The following is a 26,694-nucleotide window of genomic DNA, read 5'->3' as shown; positions in this document are numbered from 1 at the left end:
GCCTGAGTTAGCATTCCCGACATTTCCTCAGCCCTCTTTGGCACATGAGAAATCCCAGAGATGGCTACAGGCCCTGGGTGAACGCAGATGTTGGCAAGACACTAGCTGAAGAGCTCACCCTGGAGTGTAAATGATCTGAGAGTCGAGACAATGATTGGGCCACCTGAATGGGAGACCAAACAGGGTTCATGGCCATGTCTCGGTGTGGGGCGGGGGGGTCTTCAGCAGCAGCCTGAGTCAGCAGGGAGGATCACAGAACCCTGGGAGAGGGCACAGCAAGATCCCTTAACTACTGACTTCGGCACTGGCCACCGCTAGGAGTATCTACTGCCGTGGAGACCGGAAGGGCCCAGAGAGGGGACCGGTGACACCAGAGGGACGCCCAGCCACACTGGCCTGAAGGATGAGGCACTCCCACTGCTTACCCAGAGGCCGTCCTGGAGAGGATCAAGGGAGGGAGAGCGGAATGGAAAGAGTAACTATCTAAAGCAAAAAAAGACTCAATTGCCCAAACGGATTGTTGAAAGCATTGGAGTGGACCAAGCTGACCGGATCAGAACCAGGTTCGATACTTACTCCCAGGGCTTCCCGTGTGCACGCGTGCTCCCGCGGACACGTACACACCTACAAAGGCACGCCGGGCTCTTGAGAAAGCTCAAATGTGCTATAGAAAGTTTCTTTGCACGTCGCGTGGAGCAATCTTTAAAGTCCTCGCGGGTGCCGGCGGGGCAGGGAATTAGGCTTCGGTCTCTCCGAGGGACCCAACTGCGCATACGGGGTCTCCCGCCCGGTACAGCCTTCCGTGCTCGGGCCAGGCTCATTGGGCCTGGAAAGGCCACATCAGCTGCACAACCCACCTCCGAGGGTCTGGTTGGCCCTGGGAGGCAGAAGTCAGGAATCTTCACACACTCAGCAAGATCTGTGAAGCAAGAGGGGGTGCGTGGGAAGGTGGGGGGGTGGTCGTAGCATTTGCCCCTTTCATCTCCTTGGGCAGTCCCAATGTCCCTGCCCCCCATCTCGGCTGTATCAAGGCTATGTGCGTCCCCCTGTCTTTCCTGGCCTCCTCTGGGATGCCTCCTCTGCCATGACAGTTGCTGAGGGTTCCCCAGGGCAGGTAGAAGCATGATTTGCTTTTCAAGCTCTACCCACTTATTGATCTCCTGTCTGAGAAATGTCAGCAGCAGCCAGGAGCTCTCCCTGCTAAGGCACTTAGCTTGGAAGCCTGTGGTATCTGCCTGCATAAACCCTCCCGCCTCCTGCCTCTCTGGCTTTAGAACTATCCCCACCCCCACCTTGGGAAAAGTCTTCTAAGATGAGATGGCAAGAATCAAACAGAGACGTGCTTTGAACACTGGGACGGGAACCAGATTTAAATTGGGCAAAAGCCGGGAGCTCAGAGCGGGTGCAATTCCGTTCCTGCCATCCCTCCCCCTCTCTGCATCTGGTTGCCGGGAGCAGGTAAGGAAATCTCCCCCAGGAGGCTGGCTGGGGCAGGCGGTTGGCCCAGGAGTCAGAAAGTGGGGCTCTGGTCCAGGACCTGGGCAGATAAAGGCAGCCCAGTATTTCAACCGCCACCCCCCCCCCCCCCCCCCCGCGCCTGCTCCCCGCACCCCGGCTCCGGTACCATTTAAATGCAGGATTGTCAGGAGGGGAGGGGAAGAGAAAGAAACTGTGTGTTTAGTGGTTAAACCTTTTAAAGTTTAAGTGCATAAACAGGGCCTTCTCCGTATCTGTCTATAGCAATTCCCATGACAGTTACAGCAAAATTACAGAAACTGGGTCGTTTATATAACCCTTTGTATTGTCAAAGCACATTAACTGTCTGCTTTCCTGCACCCTGCTGAGCTGTCTTCAGCTGTCAAATCCCCATACCGCAGCTCAGCACACTGAGGGTAAAGGTCTCTGGCAGTGCCCACACAGGAGATGCCAGACCCTCAGGGGCGGCAAAGGTTTCGAAAGGGAGATTTCACATTTCCTGTGAGCACGGGTCCCGTGGTTTAAAATATACCGAATCCTCGATTTTCCAGCCAAATGCACTGTCACCTGGCTACTGGCTTGCTTCCTCCCAAAAGGGCAGACATGACGTTTGTCTTTTATTATGGACAGGGTTGGAAGGGCTTATCCATCTATGCATTCACTTGATAAAGAAGGATTTATGGAATGTTTTCTACGATGCTGGGACTACGAATAACCTGTACCGGCCACCATTTTAAGGACTTCGCACATACTGACTCCTTTAATCCACATGTTAACCCTGCGAGGTAGGCACTATTATTATTATTATCCCCATTTTACAGATAAGGAAACTGAGGCACCGAGAGGCATTGTGGATGCTGTGGTGTACTGCCCAGCTGTCCCTTCAGGATGGGGGCTCTCATTTCCCCTGCTGCTGGGAGTGTGCAAAGCAGAGTTCATAGTAAAGTTTTTTTTAAAAATAGAAATTGTATATATTGAAGGCGTACGTTATTTAACACCCTCCCCTTCCAGAAACTGACCCAAGGTCATGTTCTCTTCCTGGCATGCAGCCCACATTCAAGGACAGGGTTATATGGGAGGATAGAGCCCCTCTTGCCTCAATTCTTCAGGACAACTCTGCAGGGCCACCCCGGCTCTTCCAACCCCCCACCCCCACCCTGGAGTGGGGGCGTGACCTGAGGTCTCCCTTGGCCCAGTTCTGCCTCCTTTACCTCCCCAAAGGCACCCCTCAACAAACCTCTTGCACTCACATCTCCATCTCCATCTCAGAGTGTTTCCCTGGGATCTCACCTGAGGTAGGCAATCTCCAGCTCCCGTGGCTAGCGAGCAGTGGGTGGCAGATGTAGTTTTTACCTTACTCTGCTGCTACTGCCTCATTTACTGGGAAACTTCACTCGGCTCAAGCCCGGGCCTGGCACTTGATCCACAGCTTTTGACTCATGGAATTCTAGCGCTGTCCTAACATAGGGGCCTGAGAGGTGCTAAGCAAAGGGATGGGGGCTTCAGCAGGATTTGAGTGTGGGTCTCTCTCTCTGCTCCTTTGACAGCTCCAGCCCTGGCCCCAGCCATCCCCTGTCCACACGACAAATTCTACCTCCCAGGGTTCTTTCAGCTTCTGGAGAGGTGTCACAGGGAAGGCATTATCACCTCCATTTTGCCAGTGAGAAAATTCAAGTGCAGCTAGGTTAAAAGGATTTACCCTGCTGGCTGTTAATACAGCAGAGGCTCGGACCCAGGTCTCCCAGTTTCTATTGCCTGTGTTAATGCCCTGTCCCCTTCCAAGGCTTTAGGTGGGGAGCAGGGCAGGACATTCTTCTACGTAAGACTTTGGCCCTGCCCAGGCAGTGGTGCTGCATACAGCCACATCCTGCATCTCTTTCTCTCTGCCTGAACTCCAGGGCTCCAGAATTCTGAGACTCCCGGCTGTTGTCCTGCTGCCGTCAACGCTACCACAATCCCTGCCGTTAGTAAAGTCCTTGCACACACAGTCCCTCTGTCCCGGTTCAGCCTCCATGTAACCCTGTGAACCAGGTAGGGTGGTTCCTATGATTGCCATTCCCCAGAAGAGAACACTAAAAAACATAGGGTAAGGGTCAAATCACCGGCAGGTCCATGGCAGAACTGGATTTGAACTTAGGTCTTTCCATTATGACCAGTCCAGAGCTCTTTCCATCCTGCCCTGCCCTACTTGATCTCCCAGCCACTTCCTTTTTCCCTGGCTCCCTTCTTGTTGTGCACAAGTGTATCAGGCCGTATATTCCTGCAGGAAGCAGGATACCAACTGGAAGGCAATAATGTGAGCGGTAGGGCTCTGAGACACTCCCCAAACTTGAAATGCTCCCCTCTAATACCTAAAATTCCACCACTGCATTTGGCCCCAAGAGACTAATCATTGCCTTTTCCCTAGAACCTTCTTTTGACATACAAAAAGCAGCTGGAACTCTTCTACACTACTAATGGGGATATAAAATGGTTTAAAAAAAAAAGCAACCTTTGGCCAAGTTGGGTAATTTCTTAAAAAGTTAAACATATGCCTATAATTCCATGCCTGGGTATTTATTTACCCAAGAGAAAAGAGTCCAAAGACTGGTATTTGAATGTTCAGAGCAGCTGAACTGAAATAACCCAAATGTCCATCAACAGGTGAATCAATAAACCAATTGTGGTATATTTATATCTTTCCGCAATTAAAAGGAACAAACTATAGATATGGGCAACAACATGGATGAATCTCAAAAACCTGATGAGCGAAAGAAGCCAGATATAGAAGAGCGTGTATTTTAGAATTCTATTTACACAAAGTCCTAGAACAGGCAAAACTCTATGGTGATAGAGGTTGTAATAGTGATTATCTTGATGGGAAGATGTTTTGACTGGAAAGAAGCACAGGGAATTTTCTAGCGAGATGGAAATTTTCTTTATCTTGTTGCAGTAGTGGTTACATAGCTGTATGCATTTGTCAAAACTCTTCAGGACATAAAGTTAGAATAGGTGCATTTGGTATGTTAATTATATATCTGCAAAGCTGACAAAAATCAATAAGTCGCTGACATGGTAAGTGTGGTATTCTTGCCCTGGGCTCTCTGGAGTGTCTGGCATCCATAAAACGACACGTATCTGTGAGCCTAGGTATATTTTACAGGAGAAGGCTCTCATTTGTCCTAGGTTCTACTCCTACAAGAATGTGTAGCTCAGGGGAACCTAGGTGGCTCGGTCGGCTAAGCATCTGACTTCTGGTTTCAGCTCAGGTCACGATCCTGGGGTCGTGAGACCGAGCCCTATGTCGGGCTCTGTGCTCAGCATGCAGTCTGCTTGAGATTATCTCTCCTTCTTTCTGTTTCTCCCACTCATGCTCTCTCTCTCTCAAATAAAGAAGTAAGTAAGTAAACAAACAAACAAACAAATAAATAAATCTTTTTTTTTAAAAGAATATCTGCAGTTAAAAAAAAAGAATATCTGCAGTTCACCTAACATAGACACACAAACAAAGCACCTCAAATAACCATTCTGTGCAACAAGTCCAGCAGATGGTTTCCTTCATAGAACTTGAAAGCCCATGAGGGGCTGGATTCCAAGGGATGCAGGACATGATGGAAAGGGGGGAAGTTCTAAAAGGGGTATAAGCCCAATCTCATGCTGTGGAAGGGAAGGAAGCAGGGGAGGGCCAGGTGTAAGCCTAAGGGTCCCTTGGAACTTTCACCTCCCTTGACAATCACACGGAGGAGAAGCCACAACCACTTGGGTATCTACAACTTACACAGGTTTGAAATCACCATCTTCTCATGCCTGTTTAAGCCACCACAATACAGTGAAATCCTATTATCTGCCATATACCCTTGTGCTGACAGATGTGGGAGGGGACTGGGGACACCATCAGACACACCTCATTTCCTTGGGAACCAGGGAGCTTGAGAAACTCTGTCCCAGCAAAAAGCCTCTTTGGACAATCATCTGAGCACTCCAGACTTCGGCTGGGATGGGGAATGGGTCGTGCCGGAACAGCACCCGGTGTAGGGGCCCACGGGAGCGTGCCCGTGGGCGCACGTGTGCACACCAGCAGAAGCTAGGCCGACGGTTCACAAGATATTTCAGAAACTAGCAGCAGCAACGGCACTTGGGAAGTTGAAAAGATGAAACCTGTGAATCAATCCAAGTACAAAGCTCTCAGTTTCTAATTCGGTACCTGTTTCCAACACCTTGCGACGAGTCAATCTGTGCAGAACCTCACGCTCTTGGCATTTCTGATACTCAGTTCTAGGAGGATGTGGTAACAGCAGGTGCCTAAACCATTGATTTCTTTTAAAAGATCCTACGCCATCAATGACACTGAATCTGCTCGTGCAAATATTCAGGAACTTTTCAGTGTCCATACTTGGAAACACTCAGTAAGAAGCAAAAACTTCTCTGCCTTCTATAGGCTACAGTGGAAGCAGACCCAGCTAGTACTTTTGTTCATTCTTTCAACATTTATTTATCAAATATCTAATATGTGTGTCAGGCCGTGGGCACATGGGAGGAAACAAGACCAAAAGACCCTGCCGTCTTGGAGTTCACATTCTGGATGATTAATGAATAAATAAATTACATATTGTGTTAAATAACGTGATAGGGAAAAACTGAAGTGAGGAAAGGCAAAAGTGGGGCTGCCATTTTAGATAGGGTGGTCACGGAAGGCCTCACTGAAAAGAAGACAGTTGAGTGAAGACTTACAGAGGTGAGGAAGTCAGCTCTATGAAGAGGTAGGAAGACAGCCTCAGGAAGCAAGACCAGCCAGTACAACAGCTGTAAAGCAGGAACAGACTGAAGTATTAGAGGAACAGCAAAGAGGCCAATGTGGCTAAAACCAAATGAGCAAGGGGCACTAGAGCAAGATGGTACTGGTGAGGTAGTAAGGCCAGATCGTCTATGTCCCTGTGGGCGATGGTAAGACTCAGACCTTGATCCTGAGTGAGACAGAGGGTTCTGAGCAGAGGAGGGACTTGCTCCAACTTGGGTTTTCAGTGGATCATTTGGGCTATTCTACTAAGAATAGGCTAGAGTAGAGGTAGGGTGGGGGAAGAGTCTGAATATGAAGATAGATCAATAGAAACTATCCAGTCTGAGTAACAGACAGAAAAAATACTGAAAAAAAATGAATAGAGGCTCAGGGACCAGTGTGGTCTAACATTTATGTTTATGAGACCAAGAGGAGAGGAAAAAGAGTACAATGCCAAAAAAATATTTGAAGAAATCATAGCCAAAAGCTTCCCAAGTTTGGCCATAGGACATAAACCTATGTCTTCAAGAAGCTGAGTGAACACCAAATAGGATAAACTCAAAGAAAGCCATGACCAGACACATCACAAATTGGTGAAAACTACAAAAGAATAAAAATTCTTGAAAGCTGCCAGAGGAAAAACAATGCATTACCTACAGGGAAACAACAATTTCAGTGACTGCAAACAGTTGACAGAAATCATGGAGTCCAAAAGGAAGTGGTACTGCATTTTTAAAGATCTATTTACTTATTTGAGAGAGAGAGAGCGAGAGAGAGCAGGGGGAGGGGCAGGGGGAGATGGAGAGAGAGAATCTCAAGCAGACTCTGTGCTGAGCATAGTGCTTAATGCAGGGCTCCATCTCACCAGCCTGAGATTATGACCTGAGATGTTTAACCAACTGAGCCACCCAGAAGCCCCCAGCACAGTATTTTTAAAATGTTAAAATAGAACTGTCCACAAAATTTTAAATTGAGTAAAAAATAAATTTCATGAATAAATGAAGGTGAAATAAAGGTATACTCAGATGATGGCAAATTAAGAGACTTTGTCACCAGCAGATCAGCTTGGAAAGAACTGCTAAACGAAGTTCTTCAAACAGGAGGGAAATAATAACAGAAGGAAACTTGGAATATCAGAAATATGGGGAGAGCAACAGAAATGGTAAACATCTGAGTAAATGTAATAGATCATTCTTCAATTTTGAGATATTTAAAATACATTTGGCCATTGAAGGCAAAAATAACAGCATCTTCTAGAGGGCTTAGTACATGTAGATGTAATACATAAGAAAAATATAATACAAAAGGGGAAGATTACAGGACCATAAATAATGGTAGATTGTGTATGTTCCAATTGAAGTCGCAAAATATTGATTCTAAGTTGATGATGGAACATTAAGTATATATTTTCTAATACCTAGAGCAACCACTAAAATAACCATATGAGATATAGTATAAATCACACTAGATAAACTAAAGTCGAATATGTTCAAATAACATTATGAGTGAATACACTATGGTACCTTGGACTAAATCTCAGAACAGGAAAATGAGATGAGTAGAAATATAAATAAAATGAAATACAAATAAAGTCTGGAGTTCAATTAATAATTATGTAGCAATTACTGGGTTCATAATTTTGACAAACATATCATAGTAATGTAAACTTAACATTAGAGAAAACTAGGTGAGGGCTATATGAGAATTCTGTATTATCACTGCAACGTTTCTGTATGTTTCTCAAAATATAAGCTGTACTTAGAAAAAATGTTCAAATAACCCAAAATTGGGCAAGAAAAGGGAAATAGAAGAACAAAAACCAGAAGAAAGAGGAACTGAATAATAAAATGATAGAATTAATCCAAACATCAATAATTACATTAATATAAATGGCCTAAACACATCAGTTAAATGAAAAATGATCTGAATGGATTGATAAAAGAAAAACATGACCCAAATATGTGCTATCTACAAGAAACTCATATCAAATATAATGATACAGGTAGGTTAAAAGTGAAAGGACAAAAAAAAAAGATGCACCATGCAAATACCTATCAAAAGAAAACTAGAGTGGCTCTATTAATAGCAGACAAAGAAATCTCAGAGCTAAGAAAATTACCAAGGATCAAAAGGGACATTACATAACTATGAAAGGATCAATTCACCAATAAGACATAACAGTGCTAAAAATGCATGCACCTAACAAAAGACTTTCTACCACACGAAGCAAAAACTGACAGAACTGAAAAGAGAAAGAGACAAATCCACAATTATAGGCAGAAACTTTTCAACACCTGCTTCACAGTATTAGATAGAACTCGTAGGCAGAAAATCAGCAAGCATATAAAACTGAACAATGATGCCAACCAACTGGATCTAATTGACAGTTATAGAATACTCTACCCAACAACAGGAGAGCACAGTTTTTCCAAGTGAACATGAAACATTCAGTAAGATAGACAATATTTTACAAACCCGAACAAATTTAAAAGAATTGAAATTATACAAAGTATGTTCTCAGACCATAATGGGATTAAAATAAAAATCAATAATACAAAAGTAACAGGGAAAGCTCCAAATACTGGGAGAGTTAGTCACATACTTCTAAATAATCCTTGAATCAAGGAAGAAATATCCATAGTAACTTCAATATATTTTGAACTGCACAAAAATAAAAATGCAACATATTAAAATTTGTGTGATGTATCCATGGCTGTGCCCAGAGGGAAATTTATAGCATTCAATGCATACATTAGAAAAAGAAAGCTCTCAAACAACCAATGGCTTTCATTTTAAGAAATTAGAAAAAGAAGAACAGCATCAATCCAAATCAAGCATAAGGAAGGAAATAATAAAGAACAGAGATCAATGAAACAGAAAACAAATAAGCAATAGGCAAAATCAATGAAACCAAGAACTAGTTCTTTGAAAAGATTGATACAATTGGTAAATCTCTAGCAAAGCTGACAAAAAGAGAGAGAAAACATCAATTACCAATATCAGGAAGGAGGAAGAGAATATAATTACAGACCCTGGAAACATTAAAAGGATAAGAGAATAATACGAACAACTCTGTGCATATGAGAAGGAATGGACCAATTTCTTGCAAATCATAAACTAGCAAAACTCACCCAAGAAGAAATAGAGAACCTCAATCATCCTTTAACCATGAAAGAAATTAAAGATGTAGTTAAAAACCTTCCAAAAAATAAATCTCTAGGCCCAGGTGGTAAATTCTACCAAACATTTAAAGAAGAAATAACATCAATTCTATAAAAAATCTTCCTAAGAATAGCAGAGCATGGCATGCTCCCCAACTCATTTTACATGACCCTCTGATTCTAAAGCCAGACAAAGAGAGCACAAGAATAAAGAACTAGACCCTAATATCTCTCATGAACATGGACATACAAATCCTTAAGGAAATATTAGCAAATTGAATCCATCAATACATAAAAGCATAACACAACCAAATGGGATTTTCCTCAGAAGTGCAATATTCAAACATGGATAAATATAATTCACAATGTTGACAAGTCCAAAGAAGAAAGAAACCAAAGATCCTATCAACTGATGCAGAAAAAGCACTTGATAAAATTCAATATCCATTTGTAATAAAAACTCTCAGCAAACTAGAATTAGAAGGGCTTTTCCTTGACCTGACAGAGGGGCATCTACAAAAACCCTGCAGTTAATATCATACTTAACGATGCAAAACAGAATTCTTTCTCCCTGTGATCAGAAACAAGGCAAGGATGTCCATAATTACTCCACCAGTTCAACACCAGTGGATTAGGCAGTGCAATAAGGCAAGAAGAAGAAATAAAAGCATATATATTGGAAAGGAAAAAATACAATCCTCTCTATTTGCAGGCAATGTGATTGTCTACACAGAAAATCCCAAGGAATCTACAAAATAAAACAAAATCTCCTGGAACTATAAGTTTAGAAAGGTTGCAGATATCAGTTCGACATACGAAATGAAACTATAAGTCTGTGTACTAACAATGTTCCACTGTAAACCACAATTTTAAAAAGGAATACAATTTATAATCACTCCAAAAGAATGAGCTATTTAGGCATAAATATTACAAGACATGTACAGGACCTATTTGCTGAAAAATACCAAGTAGTGATGAAGGAAATCAAAGAGATCTAAAGGAGTTGGAGAAATGGAGTGATGTACCATGGTCATGCATTGTTAAAGTTCACCATAATAAATATGTCAATTCCTCACTAAAATGATTTATAGATTTAATACAGCACCAATCAAAACCCCAGGAGGATTTGTATACATATAAACAAGCTGGCTCTAAAATTTATATAAAAAGACAAAGGAACTAGAAGAGCTAAAACAAATTTGAAAAAAAATGAAGAATAGAGAAATCATAGTTCTCGATTCTCAGACTTGCTCCATAGCTCCAATAATCATGATGCAGTGGTATTGGCAGAGGGACAGACATAGATCAGTGAAACAGAATAGAGCGTCTGGAAATAAACTCATGGTAGCATGGCCAATTGATTTTTGATCAAGTTGCAAGGAGTGAGTGCTGGCCCCTTTTGGCATCTTGTGGTCGGCGTAGAGGTGGGCACAGGGAGCCTTGTACTGAAGGGACTCTCACTCTCCCCTGGGCTCCTGAAAAGAGAGGTATGGAGCCCCTCCCACCGCCCACAGCCTTTTCAGAAGCTGGCACCAAGGTACAGACAAGAGGGCCCTGGCCTGTCTGATGAGGAAGGAGGAGCTGTGTGGCTGGAACACAGGGAGCAGGGGGGAAGGAGAGGAGGTGAGGACAGAGGTCATGGGGGCCAGACTCAGAGGGCTTTGTTGGTCCCTGGGAAGACTTGAGTTTTTGCCCTGAGATGTACTGTGAGAGGGTGTTAAGCCAAGGGAGTAATGTGACTTAGCCTTTTAAGGGCTCGTTCTCCCTGCTGGGTTGAGAAATTATTGAGCAGGGGGGGATGGGAAAGAGCAGGAAGACCAGCTGGGAGGCTGCTGGGACAGTTCTGAACATAATTTGAAGGTATAGGGTATGTGTGCATGTGCATGTCCACGTGTGTGTGTGTGTGTGTGTGTGTGTGTGTGTGTGTGTGTTAGGGGTTATAAGAATTTCTTAGTGTTGCAATAAAAAAGAGTTTGAGAAACACTTCCCCAGGAACAATTATATTTCCCCTGTATTCTGTTTGCTTGAAGGCCAACTCAGAGGTCTTGTAACTGCCTCAGACCTCTCAGTGCCAGAGAATTGAGAGGACGTGCCCACTGTGGGTAAGGTGAGCAGAGGGCCACTGCTTTGACTTCCTGGGAGCCTCTGACCTTTTCTCCTGGGGTCTGTGCAAGAAGTGGCCCACCTCAGCCGGCCTGCTGGATGGCTTGACATCACGAGCCCAGTCAGACTTTGGTAGACTGGACCCACTCAATGGCAAATGGCTACATTTCTTTTTCTTCATTTTCTAGATAAGAAAATTAGGCACAGAGCACTATGGCAGCGTGCCCAGTATCCCAGATGATGTTGGTGGCAGTTTCGGTTTCTGTCTCCTGCTCAGACCAGGCATGGAAGGTGTTCGGGGCCAGTGGCCACCTTCTGCTTCTTCAGTGTCCCTTACTGATCTTGTCTATCTAGACAGCCCAGAGGCTTTCCGTCACGAACCAGGCCAGCTGTGCAGTGGCCAGAGTGGCGGGGCAGGGAGTCCATGCCCTCAAGTGTTCTGCTTCTCAAGGAGTCCCCTTGACTGCCTCCTCGTAAGCTCAGGACTTCCTGTGGCCCAGGCAAGGAAGGAGGACGCAACAGCAGGAGCACCCAAGGCAGCTGCTGGGAAACATAGCTGGGGGTATGCACCTACTGTTATTTCAATTCTTAGGCTAAAGAGCTCAGCTGTGTCCCCTCCAAATTCATACATTGGAGCCCTGATTCCCAGCACCCCAGAATGTGACATTTGGAGACAGAGTCTTTACTGAGGTGATGAAGTTAACGTGAGGTCGTCTGGGTGGGTTCTAGTCCTGTAGGACTGGTGTCCTTATAAGAAGAGGAAGTTGGGCAACAGATCCACGGAGGGAAGATCGTGTGAGGACACAGAGAGAAGACGGCCATCTAAGAGCCAAGGGGAAAGGCCTGGAACAGATCCCTCTCTCATGGCCCTCCCACCCTCAGAAGGAACCAACCCTGGGGACATTTTGATCTCCGACTTCCAGCCTCCAGAACCACGAGGCGGGACATTCCTGTTGTGGATGCCACCTTCTGTGGTCCATCGTTACAGCAGCCAGAGCCAACTAATAGACGAGCCACCCTGTGTTTCTTAGGGTGCAAGCCAAGGCGTGACAAGTGTGGTACCCCCACCCCCTCAGTCCTGCCCCCATTTAGGGGCAGCCCCAGGAAGAGCAGGGGCTGTGGGGAGTAGAGAGGCCCAAGCTGAGCACTTCCAACAGCCCCTGCTCCCAGCTTCCCTCCTATCTCGCCCACTGCCTCCCTGAGCCAGTCGCCAGGGGCTACGGGAGACCTTTCCAGGCCCTTCTGCACTGCCTGGAGGAGACGTCACCATTGTTCCTCTGGCATCTGAAGGCTGCTGCGAGCAGGGGACAGGGGAGGAGCTGGCCCAGAGGGCCAGCCTTCTCCCCAGGACTCCGGAGCCAGGTTCCCCTGGGGTGGCCCCTGGAGCCTCCCCCACCATCCTCACTGGGGAGCTAGAAGAAGCCTTAGTCTGTGGGTGCACCTGCTTAGCCCTCCTGGAGGGGAGCTGGGGGCGGTTTTCAGCACTCGCACCCTTTCCTCTCTTCCTGTCTGTCTTTTTTTTCTAAATAAGAGAAGGCAGTTCCTTCGGCACCAGGAGCGAAAGAGAGGGAGGGAGCCGAGCAATGAAAGGCTCCGAGAGTGTTACACATAACAGTGGGCGTATTTTATGGAAAGCAGCCGACAATCAGTGTTTGCAGACGCCTTTTATTTTATATTATTTCCTCATCTGTTCAGCTTTCTTGGGCGGGAGCCAGAAAGTTAATATTCTCAGTCAAAGTCGGTCTTTTATCTGTCAGGTTCAAAATGAAACCAAGCCGCTGGGGTTTTAAAGCGTCTCAGCCAAAAGGCAAACACACCTTCTCAGCAGCTCAGGCCCAGGGGCTGTCACTTGGGCTGCCACCCTTGCCAGCAGCTCCCGCGGAGGCCCTATTACTGGGGCTTTTGACTGGGGCGGGGTGGGAGGTGAGGACCTGTGACTCCCTCCCCAGGACGTGGGTCACCCCTGGGCTCCTGGCCTGCCTGCGGCCTTCTGGCGTCATTAGCACCTGAGCATGGTGCCATCAGTCGGTGCCCGAGGCACCTCACCAGGCCTGCAGGCTCGAGGGCAGTTCAGCCAGTTAAAGGGGCAGAGGAGACGAAAGGTCAGGAGCGGTGGTTAGCCCCTGCCTGAGCCTACTTGGGCTCCCGCAAGGGCTGTCCAGGAGAAGTGGTCTGAGCAAAGCCGTGGTGCCTTCAAAACATGCCATCAAGTTCTGTGATGGGCCCCCATGACGAGGTAGGAGCCCAGCCCTCCACCCTGCAAATGTGGGCCGGCTTTCGGGACTCACTTCGAGCAAATAATTACAAGAATAACAAAAAGTGATGCTGTGTGATTTCCGAGGCAAGATGATAAAAGCCGATACACCTTCCATCTGGCCCTCGCTCACGGGACGGCCACTCGGGAGCCCCAAGCTGCCATGGAAGCAATCCGGCTGTTCCGAGGCTGCCACGCTGGACAGACGACATGGGCAGCCCACACAGAGAGACCCGGAGCCCAGCTGTGCTGCCCCGAGTTGTCGGGAGTCCTCCCAGCCCACGCACCAGAGAGAAGAAGGCTTTGAGATGTCCCCACCTCCGGCCATGTGACTGCAACCACAGGAGCAGTCCCAGTGGGGAGCTGCCTTGCTGAGCCCTGTCACCCCACAACGATCGATCGAAGCTGGGTTACACCTCTAGGTTCGGGATGTTCTGTTACACAGCAATAGATGTCCAGCGCACTGGCTTTCTCCCTTCTGATTTTGTCTCCTCCCAAGCAAGGCTGGAAGGTGGGGTCCTTTCCATTGTACGAATCCATCCCGGGCGGGACAGGCATAGTGCAGGAATGGGTCCCTGACCTGGGGCCTAAGGGCCTGAATTTCGGTTCTGATTCTTCCCGACATACCACCTTGGTCCACTCTCTGGGGGTCCACTATGCTCCTGGACCTCAGTGTCCATGTCTAATAAAATGGAGCTGACAGATAAGAAGAGCTTCATGGAGCTGTTTGAGAAGGGTCCATTGAGGCTGTGGACGTAACAATGGGACGTCTAAAGGCCTTGAGATGTGTTTCCACAAATGCCTCATACCTCCCCGTGGCAAGTGTATGCAGAAGGATACATGCAACACAACCTAAACTGAGTCTGACGCACCTGGCACACTGAGGGGAAAGGGACCCTTTGTAAAATATAAGAACTATTTTGAAGCTCCTTCTTCTTTGTACGTTCTCTCATAGTGTCATGGGGGCAACCAACGAAGCCATTCAGGGAAGCCCATGGCTTTTGCGGCCGTCTCTGTTACGTGCCAATCAAAGTGAGGGCCTCTGCAATCAATCTGGGGCCTCCCCTGGGTTTGGAGGCCCCCTAAAATGAGGTGGGGCACCCCTGGATCTACGGCTCCAGGAGCTGCTACCCCCCACCCTGTGCCCATTATCAATTACACCCCACCCAACCCCAGACCCAGCTGGACTCAATAGCATTTTCAGAAACCAACTGAAATTGGAAATAAGCACTGCAGGGGGGGCTGGGGAGGGAGAATTTGGCCTCATGCTACATTGCCCCCACATTTAGCTTGGACCCAGACTTCTGCTCGTCCCCCCTGAGTGTTCCACCCTGGGCACCAACCCCTTGGCACTTCTGCGGGCCTCTCCCTTCCTTACAATATGGCTTCTGCTAATAAAGGCATAAATGCTGCAAAGCACTTATTACGGTAATATTATCTTTATATTATCCCAGCATTACCAGGCCGTGCGCAGGGGCAGGGGAGGCGGGAGAAGCTCTTCGGTGCTGTCAGTAATCGGAGGAAGGCAGTTTAGTTTAATGATAATGACTCGCGCTTACATAGCTGCCCTCATCCCAGAGGACCCTGGAGCACTTTACAAACACACTCTCACTCTGAGCCTCTCTAACCAACCTGAGCCGCGCAGCAATGCTTATAAATAATATATCCTCTGAGTGCCTCTCTATACTGCAAATGCATGATATAAATATGTATAAATGTAACAAATATGATTTTTGCATGTTACATTTATAATCTTTAAAAAAAAATTGGTGACCCATCATGGGGGCGCAGCCACAAAACAGACTCATAGGATACCAAGTCCAATAAACATCGATACTGTGCAGCCATTTACAACAGGTACCAGCCCCGGGCCTTTAAAAGCTAAGGAAATAGTTCAGGGTCTGCATTCATTGGGTTCCTCTTTCACTGGGAAGGTCATTCTCAGGTCAAGTTTGTTCAACAAGTTCCGGCTTGGGGTGCTGCAAATGCACAGAGAGGGACAATCCTGGGTGCCCGCCAGGGCTGAGTCTCAAATGTTGACGCTGAGGCTGTGTGATTATGGGTAAAACAACAGCCCTATCTGGGCCTTATGTTATATCCTTAACATAACCAGATCGAAAGCTTTATGGTAGACTGTGGTATTGTTCCCAATCTTCTGGTCCTTGCTCGACTAAAATCATACATTTGTGCCCTTCACTGTGTGAATCTGCAGGATTTCACATTGCAGTAGGCAGAGTTTATTTCCTCACCCCCTGGATTTGGAGTTTGGCCATGTTTTCTGATTACTATTGCTACATAACAAACTTTCCCAAATTTAGTAATGTAAAACAGAAACCATTTTATTATGTTCATGTATTCTGTGTGCCAGGAATTTGTTTAGGACACAGTGGGGATGGCTTGTCTCTCTCCCATGATATTTAGAAAATCCACTGGAAAGAGCTAGCAGTCTGGGAGTGACTCAGTGGCTGGAGGGTGGGATCATCTGCAGGTTTGCTCTGTCACACGTCTAGAGTCTGGGCTGGGCTCACCTGAAGATTTGGACAGCCGGTGGGCGAGCCCACACAGAGTGCCCCAGCATGGCAGCCTCGGAGTCATCAGGCCACCTACATAGCAGGTCAGGGCTGCAAGTGCAAGTGATCCAGGGGCATGGTGGAAGCTGCGTGGCCTTTCACAACATAGCCTTGGAAATCTGTGTCACTTCCACTGTCTTCTATGGTCAAAGAAGTCATGAGCCCATCTGGACTCCAGGTCAGGAGAATTAGACTCCACCTCTTGATGGGATGAATACCAAGGTCACGTTGTGGAGGAAGAGTGTGAGGTGGGCTATACTGTGGCCATCAGAATGGGTTTCCTGTGCTGCATAACAAATGACCACACTCATAGTGGTTTGCCACCATGTGAGTCCCCACCATTTCTGTGGGGCGGAAGTCTGAGCACAGCTCAAGTGGGGCCTCTGTTGAATTCTGTAAGGCTACAGTTAAGGTGTCAGCCAGACTGTGATCCTTTCTGGGCCTTAGGATCCTCTTCCAAGCTCATGTGGCTGTCGGCAGAATTGCCTTCATCTGTGAAAGGACCACACTAAGCCTGGGAAGGGTCCCTGGTAAAAACATGGGAAGGTGCTTGGGCTACCAGAAAGAGCAACGTACATCATCCTTAACTTTCTCCCAGCTAGACTGCAAAACTCCCAAGGTTGGGGACACAGTGTTACATTCACTTTGAACCAAAGAACCTAGAGCAGAACTATGCACATGGCTGAGTCTCAAAGAAATGCTGGCTCAGGGCTGGCCACACCGAGGAATGGAGAGATGGACGAGGAATGAACACTGGAGCTCCAAGGAGAATCTGAGACCCTAGCGAGGAATATGATGACAGGGGAGATATTTGGTACGTCGCTGTCACTAACATAGGCATAAAATCTGGCCACTGAGATAAAACAGAGCAACCTGATTTTATCTCTGCATTCTTGAAGACAGACTGAATGTCTCTGGGGGAAAGGTGCAGTGTGGTGGTTACAGCAGGGCCCCTGCAGCCAGACAAACTTGTGTTTGAAGTCCGGTTCAGCTGTTTTCTAGTTAAGTGACCTTGGGCAAGTTGTTGAACCTCTGAGGCATCAGGTTCCACACTGATGAAATGAGGCTTACGAGAAGGGTGCGTGATACCGCTCTCCTGGTAGATGGCTGTTTACCATCAGCCGCCGTTATGACAGGCATGGAGGCATCATGTGTGGGGGCTTGGGCTCCAGATCTGTGCTGCCTGAGTCAAAGCCAGGCTGCCGCACCCCTTCCCGGACGTGTGACCCAGCACAAGTTATGTAACCTCTCCGGTCCAGCTCTTGCTTGTATGTAAAAGAAGGGTAACAATTTTCGGTGCTCTGTAGAACACCTGCGGGAATAAATAAGATAATACGCATAAAATGCTTAGAATAGCACGTGGCCCATGTCAAGTACTAGATGGATATCAGCTCTTGTTGATTTGCTACACCATCTGCCTTGCTTCATTCTTCTTTTCCTCCTCCTCCTCCTTATCCTTTTTCTTCTCCCTGTGCCTTAGGGAGATCCCTCCAATTCCAATTCTTTGCTTCCTAGATTCTTCACAATGGACCCTAAGATGGGTCAGGACCTCCCTGGTTCACTTTAATAGGCATTTAGCCAACAGGTCGGGGAACTGAGCTTTACCCAGCACTGCTCCTCTCTGTTCTTCCGCTAGCATCCCGCGGCCACTTTCGTGAACTGCACCTCCCTCTACTGAGTTGTTCAAGCCAGTAACAAGGAACCGAAGCTGCTTACTTCCAACCAGCTATCAAGTCCTATCAGCTCTGCTGCAAAGTCTGGAATCTGTCCTCAGCTATCCCCCTCGTGATACCCCTGGTTGATCCCAGCCACCATCATCTCTCACCAGGACAGAGCCACAGTCCCTAGCACTACTCACTCTTGCCCCCAACGACCCGCAGCCAGAGTAATCTCTGTCACTGTCCTACTTAAAACTTTCCAGTGGCTTCTGACTTCACTGTGCACAGAATCCAAACTGCTTAGCACGTCCCTCAGGGCGCTGCACCCAACTCCCACCATCCTCACCATGGATCCTTAAGGAGCCAAGCCCTTTCCTGCCTCAAACCTTTTGCATCTGCTATTTCTTTTACTCAGAATGCCTTCCCCGTTGCCCCAACTCCACCTCAGGAAGATTCTACATCCTTCATTCCTCAGCTTAATGTCACACCTGGAAGGAGACCTCTCCCATCTAAATTTTGTCCCTTTGTATCTTCTTTGATCTCCTCTTTTGTTCCTTTGTAACACCACAATTCTTAGTTAATTCTTTGTGTGTTTACTGGACTTCTGACCTCCCCCATCATCAGCCTCTCATGGTCATGAAGGCAGGAAGGGTGTTCCTAGCCTAACATATAGCTGGCTCTCAATAGATATTTACTGAATGAATGAAAGCATCTTCAGGTTCCCAGGTCCTTTATGAACAGCTACATCGAAGGCTGATAGCAATTCCTACTGAGAAATGGGCTCAGGGAGGCAGAGAGAAATTTGGCCAAGGTCAGCCAGCTGATGAGGGGCAGAAGTAGGAGCGGGACCCAAGCCCTCACATTCCTCAGCAGCTTCTCTGTTGGACACTGGCCTGGTACAAGGTATGTGAAGTGGGCAGACAGAAGCGAGAGAGAGAGAGAGAGAGAGAGAGAGAGAGAGAGAGAGAGAGAGAGGTCTGTGCCCTCATGTGGGGTGGGAGTGAGGATGGGGGTTCACTCTCGTTCTCTGTTTAACTATGGCAACTAAAATGGTATAGTCCAAGGTGGTAGTGCTTGCAGATCCCTTTTTGGGGAGGGACCCACAGCCCAGCTGCAGAGAGTGCTATCCCTAGACTGTCCCTCCTCCTTCTGCTCTCAGCTCTCAGGCTCTTCAGAGACAGCTCAGCTGCTGAGGGCCGGGCCTAGTAAACCTTCCACATGCTAAACTCCATCCCAAAGCCTGCTTTCTGGAACACCCAGCCGGTGACACCCAGTATCCTAGACCTTCCCATCACCTACTTAGCTTTTGTACTTTAGTCCTGTGTTTCTGCAAGGGTAGCCCCACCCCCACCCCACCTTTGTGTCCCCGGGACAGGATAATCCGTAGCTTCCTGTGGAATACTCATTCCAGCACAAGGGTCCTCCAATTTGAGCGTGTAAGAAGACCTGTTAAAACAGATTGCTTGGCCCCATCCCCACAGTTTCTGATTCAGTGGGTTTGGGATAGGGCCATGGGGATGTGCATGTCCAACACAATCCCAGTGACACTATGCTGCTGTCCAGAGATCATGGTCTGAGGACTACTGGTACCAGGCAGTGAGAAATAGAAAGAGATGTGGTTCTCGGCTTCCTTCTGGCCTCTGCGGCCCCTTGGCAAGACAGCCCCACAAAGTTCCCTTCCAACTGGGAATTTACATTCAATTATGTTTAAATCATCAACAAGAAGTCTGGCCTGAGTAGACCCTTGGCTGGCCAGAAGAATGAACCTGAGTATGCTCTCCTTTCCTGCTGGCCACCTCGAGTGGTCATCTGGCCAGGCCCTGACTTCTAGTCCTGGTCTGCATGAAACTCCCTGCTGTCCCTCCTGAGCCCCGGGTTGCTCAGAAGGCCCTCTCCCCAGGCACGTGTGCGCTAGACACTCTGGGCCAAGCCGAGGAGCGTTCTAATCTACTCCCTCTGTCCCTTAAGCTGGAAGTCTCCAGAAGAGTGACGAAAAAACAGCCAAGAGGTGGGCCGAGGCTCAGGAAACTAATTGAAGAACGACTCCTCTGCGGGGCGTTAATACCTTGCAAAGAAGTGAATCTACTGGCATTTTTTTTAGAGTTTAATAAAAATATATATGCACCGTGAGAAAATCACAGCAATAATTCCTTGCACCTTTGTTCCAAGAAGCCCAAAGCACTCCCCATATATTATCATATTCATTATCCTATTTTCTTCACGTTTCTCATTAATTTTTTTCTGAGGTGATATATTAATATGAAATTCTAAATCACATTAAGGAGACCACGAGCCCCGCTCTTTCTGCTCACCCTAACTCCACCTTTCTCTTCTCCCCTTTCCATCCATCATCCTCAGTACCCCCTCCTGCTCCCACCCAGGGGAGGGTAAGTGAGAAGCTGGTAAGCAGCTGATGGGGGCAGGGGTAGAATATTCGAGAAGGGCAGGCGTCAAAGTGGGCTGCTTTCTCATGCCCCTTCCCCGGTACCCCTCCCTCAGCCCCGGACTCTGATGCCCCTCGGGGAAGGGAAGCTGCTTTGCAGCACAACTCCCCCTTAATGGGTGTAAAACCTATTCCCCCCACTCCACCCCCCCCCCACGGAAGAGGGAAAGAATCAGGCTCATTACAGATATTATCATGCAGCACTTCATATTTCAAAGAGCTTTATAATCGCTAATTAGTTATTGCCAGAGAATATGGAAATGGCACCTCGCTGGAATCCCGCAGACTGGGGGCCAGAGTTCTGGAGTGCTGCAAGCAGGTCAGCCCAAGTCTGAGTCTGGCTGCCTGGCCTGGCCTGCCCGGCTACGCAGGAAGTGTGGCCAGCCACAGGGCAGAAAGCACGAGGCTTTTAGTCCTGGCTAGGGCAGTTCTGAGTGGTTGCCCACCCCCCCCCCCACTGGACTGCATTCTGTTGCTTAGGGGTGCCTGGAGATGTGCTAATGCTCCGGGTGGCAAAAGAAAAGAGGTAGCTGAAAACTAACCCAGATTCTCAAGCCAGAAGAGGCAATGAAGCTTATCCTTCCACTGTGCTGAGTTCAGTTCCCCAAACGGTGGCTGGAACGGGCCTGGGGTTTGTACCCCGGGTATGCGCCTATGCACAGCAGTGGTGATCCCTCTCCGGAAGCCTCCTGAAGATCGAAAGGGCACATAGGTGCTCAGATCAGCTTCTGAAGCCCCTTGTCCTTATCCTCATCTCTCTGAGGAACGGCAAACCTGGGGCTTACGTGGACAGCAAGGGCAAATCCCACTGCCCCCCTACCCTGGCCTGTATCCACTCCATCCTACCAAACTCCACTTTCAGAGACAATTCTGGAAGAAGCTTGAGATCTACAGTGCTAGGGGGAGAGCTACAGCTCTCTCCAGAGAAACAAGGGGCAAGGAGCTGGCTCATTCACCCCGGATAACCTCAATCTCGTTTGAATCTCATTATAAATCTGCTCAGAAGCTGGAGTCCGAAGGGCCCTCCAGGAGGTGGGCCCTGGTGAGGCTGACTCTGGCCTTGTAGGAGGGACACTGTGCCAGCTGAGGGGGGTAGGATGCAGGGACCGCTGGACTCTAAGACTCGCCCCTAATTGTTCCTGTAAATGGGGATTGGGAAGGATCTACCTGAAAGAACATTCTGAACAGGGCAGCAAAAGTTTTCCTTCTAGCAAAGCATGCTTACACAGGTCAGAAGTGAGCGGACCGAAGTCTCAGCTGGAACTTCCGCCAGGAGCCCCCCTTCCCACCCCACCCCCACGTGAGGAGCTCCAGAGCGGCTCCAATTCCCAGGGAATGATTGGAAATCTCACACACAGATGGGACTTTTGTTTTTCTGGCAACAGGACGTGCGGAGGCCGCCTAGTCACCTTATTATTATACTTGCCCTAATAACTCCAGTGCTTGGGCCACAGTAGAGCACAGATGAGGACATTGAGGGACACGGCGCCGGAATTAGGCCTCTGTCTACGCCTCCCTGCCAGCAAGTGCCTGCAATCCCCAAGACTGCATCTGAGAGAGTCGGTTTGCTGCTGCTTGCTGGCCAGTTACCCATCAGAAGCCATTTGTTCTTAGCACCGACCTGGGCTCTCAAAGAGCCCGATGTGCCCCTGGCCCTGGTTTCTCAGCACCCCAGTGAGACAGAGAGAGAGAGAGAGAGAGAGAGAACCCCTCCCCCTTGCCTCCACAGTCAATGGCAGCCCTCATAATGAGAAGGCCGTGAGGTCCGGCCTGTTTGGCAGGGACAGGGGTGTGGGGGTGGGGCACTGGACCACACAGAGAGGGCTCCCCAGGCCTTCGGCACTAAGCGCTTATGCAATCTGGGTCTTCCCAGGACATGACAGCCGGCCCTCCTTTCTCCCTCAGCTTCGTGCTGAGGCGACCGGCTGGGAGGTCCTAGCCAAAGCCTTCATTTCCCATGTAACTGGCCCTTCTTGTCTCCCTAGCACCCCTCCCGGGCCCTCCCCTCCTTCTTTCCTGAGGTCTCACCAACAGGAGGCAGCGGCCCTGCCCTGGAGAGCCGTGGGGAAGTCTGCCCTCCCTCACGATTCCTTGGTCAAAACGGCTTCCCTCTCCCTCCTGCTACCCAGAAGGGCCATGAGGTTCCCCAGTCCCAGGCTTCTTTGTCAGCCAGACCCCTCCTGACACTCCAGGCGGACACGACACACCTCCACCGGGAAGGCCACCCAGATTCTTGCTTCTCAGGCCTGCAGGCAGCTGCAGGGTGGGGCCTGTGAAGCTGGGGTGCACCCAGCCCTCGGCTGCCCAGCTGTCTGGCTCCAGCTGCCGGGACAACCGAGGGCCGACTGAGCTCGCTTGAAACCTCCTTTCCTGCTCTGCTAAAAGCAACTCGGCTCCCCATTACAGACACTGCTGAATGTGGGGGCACCACCCCCACCCCCACCCCCAGATGCACTCTCCTTCACATTCCCACAAGCACCTCCCTGGCACAGGCGTGCACACGCACTCACACACACGCTCCCAGGCACGTCTGGCCCTGTCCTCAGCCTAGTGATACCTCCAGCTTTAGATTTTAATTCTTTTACAACCGGAGTAACTGTAATTGAGTCGGGAGTCAGGACCGGAGATGACCGTGCAGGGAAAGGAAGGGAGCCATGCCTTCTGCCGCCCCAGTTGCTCTCCCTTCGGACTTGAGATGGGGAGGCTGGTAGGCCTGCAAGTGGGAAATGGGAAAAAGAAAGGAAGGAGAAGGAACAGGAGAAGGAGGGGGGAGGGTGGGGAGGAGGGCTGAGGGCAAAGTGGAGTGGGGAGCATTGGCAGGCAGACCTCACAGCTCTCCTCCGTCTGACCCCAGCAGGGGGGCACCACGTGGGGAAGGCACAGGGGTGGGGATCAGGTGCAGGACCCGCTGCAGGACCCCAGGCCAGGAGGGTACTCACCCTCTGCAAATCTCAGTTTTCTTATCTCTAAAGTAGGGGGTAACGATGCTTGGTTTGTAGACGTGCAAAGACATTTGTAAAGAGCCTGGAATGGAGGAAGGGCCTCAACAAATGACCGCCCTCAGCACAGATACCTAAATTTTAAGGGATTTTGGAAGGTGTCGATTCTTAGCCCCATTCATAGTGGACTACTTAGGGCACCTGGTGATGTGCTTCTTTCCTTTTTTAGCAAACCGGTGCCCTTTGTGACTCCGGTTGTCCAGTCCCCTAGGCACTAGTGCAACAAGTGGCGAGTACCACCTGCTGGGATGGAAGAGTGTATAAGGCACATGCAATGGCCCAGGGTGGCTCCCAGGGCAAACCCCCAGAGGAGAAGAAAATGCAGATTTTTTTTTTCCTGCTCTTGAGGAGATAGATTTCCCATGGTTTGAGTTTGGGTCAGAATCACCAGACAGGACCAGAGACACAGGAACTTGCAGACATACCGCCCATGGATGCAGGGTAAGGGTAGAAAGAAACTTCCAGCTTTGTGGCCACCTGCCCCAGAGAAGTGGGACTGCCTTCCTGGCTGCTGTCTGGAGAAAGGAGTTCTGGATTGTTCTCTCTTCCATTCTCTGAGCCTCTGGGGCATCCCGAAGAGCAAAAACACTAGTGAGGTTTACAAAGCTGTCAGTATAGTGGTTAACGGCCCAGACCCTGGAGCCAGACTTCCCGCGTTTGAACCCTGGCTCTGCAGCTTCCCAGCTGTGTGACTTAACTGCACTGTGCCTCTGTTTCCTCGTCTGTCAAATGGGGCAATTTAGCACGACACCACACATGGTAAGAGCTCCTGCAAATGTTGGCTCTGATAATGTTTATGCTCCTTGGCCAGTTGGTCTGCATGGAGAGCACCTCTCAGGGGAAAGGCAGGTCAACCATGACCTTTTGGTCCATACAAAGAGCCAAAGGGCAGCGAGTATGGGGCTGATGCATGACGACTGTCATCACAGTTTACTTTTATCTTCTTGCAGCCACACGGTTCCGAGGAGGATCCGCTCAGTGCGTTCCTTGCTTAGCCGTTCTCTGGCCAGGGCTGCCTGGCTACCGGGCTGCTCCCTGAGTCAAGATAAATTGATCCCGTCCAGCCCCCCTTCTCTTCCACCCAGCTCCTCCTCTGCACCTTCCCCTGAGTGAGACCAACACACTGCTGGAGGTGGATCCAGGTACCACCTGCAGGTCGGCTGGGGCTTCTGCAACCCGGAGTCCTTCCCGCTGCCTTCCTGCTTCCCCCACGCCAGAGGGCCAGGGAGGAGGCACTGCTCCAGCCAAGGACAGACCTTGGCTTGTCTGGGGGCTCAGGTTGAGGGTGAGGGGGGGTGGCAAGGAAGGAAGGGAGTAGGAAGGGGGAGGAGATAAGGGAGAGGGCGGTGATGGGGCAGAGACAGAGGCAAGGGAAGAAAGCCGAGGTGCAGGTGCGAGAGAAGGGAAGGGAGGGGAAGGGAAGAGGAGGTGAAGGTGGGGAGAGGAGGCCAAAATGGGACTAAAGCGGGGAACAGGACGGAGGCAGGGAGAGGAAGCGGCAGGAACAAAGGTTTAAGAAGACAGGAAAGCTTTGGCTCTGCTTCCTGTCCTCTATGACTCCAGTGCCTGCATCCCGGCACGTGTGCACGTGCATAGACACACGCACACACATGCACATGCACACACGTTCTCTGAAAGCATTTGTCAAAAGAAGCCATACAAAACAGAGAATAAGGGGAAAAAGGCTCTTGAGAAAAGCTAGGTAAATTAGAGTCCTGAAGTGGCGCATCCTGACCTTGGACATCTAAGTGGCTGGAGACAAAAGTCCTGGCCCATTGCCAGGCAGGACAGGCTCCCAAGGAAGTCAGTCCAAATTTAAATCTCTTCTCTGTCCAGGAGGTTTCGCTGGTGATATGATGTCAGAGCAGGTGGCAACCTGCCCTGAGCACTAGCATATTTATAAAGTGGGTATGATTTCAATGTTTGCTTTACAGGGATGTTAAAATTAAATTAGGTTAAACAAACAAATAAAAGAAATGTAAAGGCCTTGGTCTCAGTGGTTGTGATCCGGCGTTTCACTTAGTGCCTGTAGGAAATGCTGTTGGTCCCCTACCTGGGCTGGCCACCCATCCCCCAGCTGCTAGGTGTTGCCTGACACCCACTCGGAAGGGAGCCTTCTTACTCCCAATGCTGGGCAGATTACCAGCCCTGTCTCCTAGGGCTATTGGCAGGCAGTGCCTGTCTAGGGGCGCAAAGTGGGGGCGGATACACAAACCCACTCTCTTGCCTCAGAGTGGGTAACTCCACAGTTCCCTGCTGAGTCAAGACTCCAGCGGAACCCATACCTGCTCAGCTTTTCCCTTACCCTAACCTGCTTCCCTCGTGGGCTTCTCCCGGGAGCCCGGCCTCCCTCGACAAATCACTTGCTTCTCAATTCCTGTCTCAGGCGCTGCTCCTAGGGAACCCCACCTAAGACGGCACCTCCCTGAGGATTAGTTGTCAGCATGCTCGGACCAAGGACGAGCCTAAGACTGGGGACAGGGGCCCCTGGAAATAGGAGGGCCACACCCAGCCCTGCTGTCACCCAAAGGAGCCACATCCAGCCAGTTCCATGAGCCTTTGGCAGGTTCTAGGCGGCAGTAGGCTGGTCTTACCTGTCCTGGGAGGATTGGAAGAAAGCTGAGTGGGATTCAAATGGCATAAAATAAAAACAAGCTGAAAGGAGTGTCCCCCAGGGCTAGGGTCTGCTGGGACCCCAGCAGCCAGCAGCCCCAGCACGCAGAGCTGATGGGGTCCCTCAGACATTGCAAAATGGCCACTGAGAAGCCTGCAGGTGGAAAGGCTGGTAGCGGGGGGGGGGGTGAGGCTGCTGATCTTGGGGGCTTGGGGGCATGGGGGAGTTTGGGAGTAATTTAAGGGATGAGAAGGAGTCAGGGCACACTTGAATGGGGGAGGTACCCACAAAGCTTCCATTCTGTGTGCAATTAGTCTAGGGATGCCCTCATTTGCATAAGGTTCATAAATTTGCATAAAATTGCTGGAGGCCCTAACCACCGGTACAGAAAATAAAATAACATGAATCAATTAGCGGGACTGGCTGCGATTGGAGCAAGCCTGGTGTAAAGGAATCTCCCGTTCCCTCGGAGCGCACAGTTGGCTGGAAGGAGCCCCAGTGCAACCCCTCCACGGGCTTGGCTGCTCCCGGGGGCCCTGGGAGGGAAGGCCTGCCCCCACCCCATCTGCCACGGGATGGGGCAGCTCCCACAAGAAAGTGGGGGCCAGAGCTGGGGCACAAGAGCTATGGAGTCAGCACCTGAGCCAGGAGATACCGGAG

General features: G+C 49.3%; 1 long non-coding RNA gene across 3 annotated transcripts; it reads left to right on the top strand.

Annotated features, from left to right (window-relative positions):
- Positions 1-25,399, top strand: LOC106558372. Of its 3 annotated transcripts, none has more exons than XR_005386252.1 (3): positions 1-1,458; positions 2,107-2,261; positions 19,947-20,118. It is a non-coding gene; the product is annotated as an uncharacterized LOC106558372 (long non-coding RNA). The 3 variants fall into 3 exon arrangements; XR_005386251.1 differs by lacking the exon at positions 19,947-20,118 and adding an exon at positions 11,685-15,120; XR_005386250.1 differs by lacking the exon at positions 19,947-20,118 and adding an exon at positions 24,371-25,399 and having other exon boundaries at positions 2-1,458.
- Positions 25,400-26,694: the final 1,295 nt, after the last annotated feature.

Source organism: Canis lupus, chromosome X (genome assembly GCF_011100685.1).
Source record: "Canis lupus familiaris isolate Mischka breed German Shepherd chromosome X, alternate assembly UU_Cfam_GSD_1.0, whole genome shotgun sequence".
NCBI lineage: Eukaryota > Metazoa > Chordata > Mammalia > Carnivora > Canidae > Canis > Canis lupus.
This window is presented reverse-complemented; position numbering and strand designations above follow the sequence as displayed.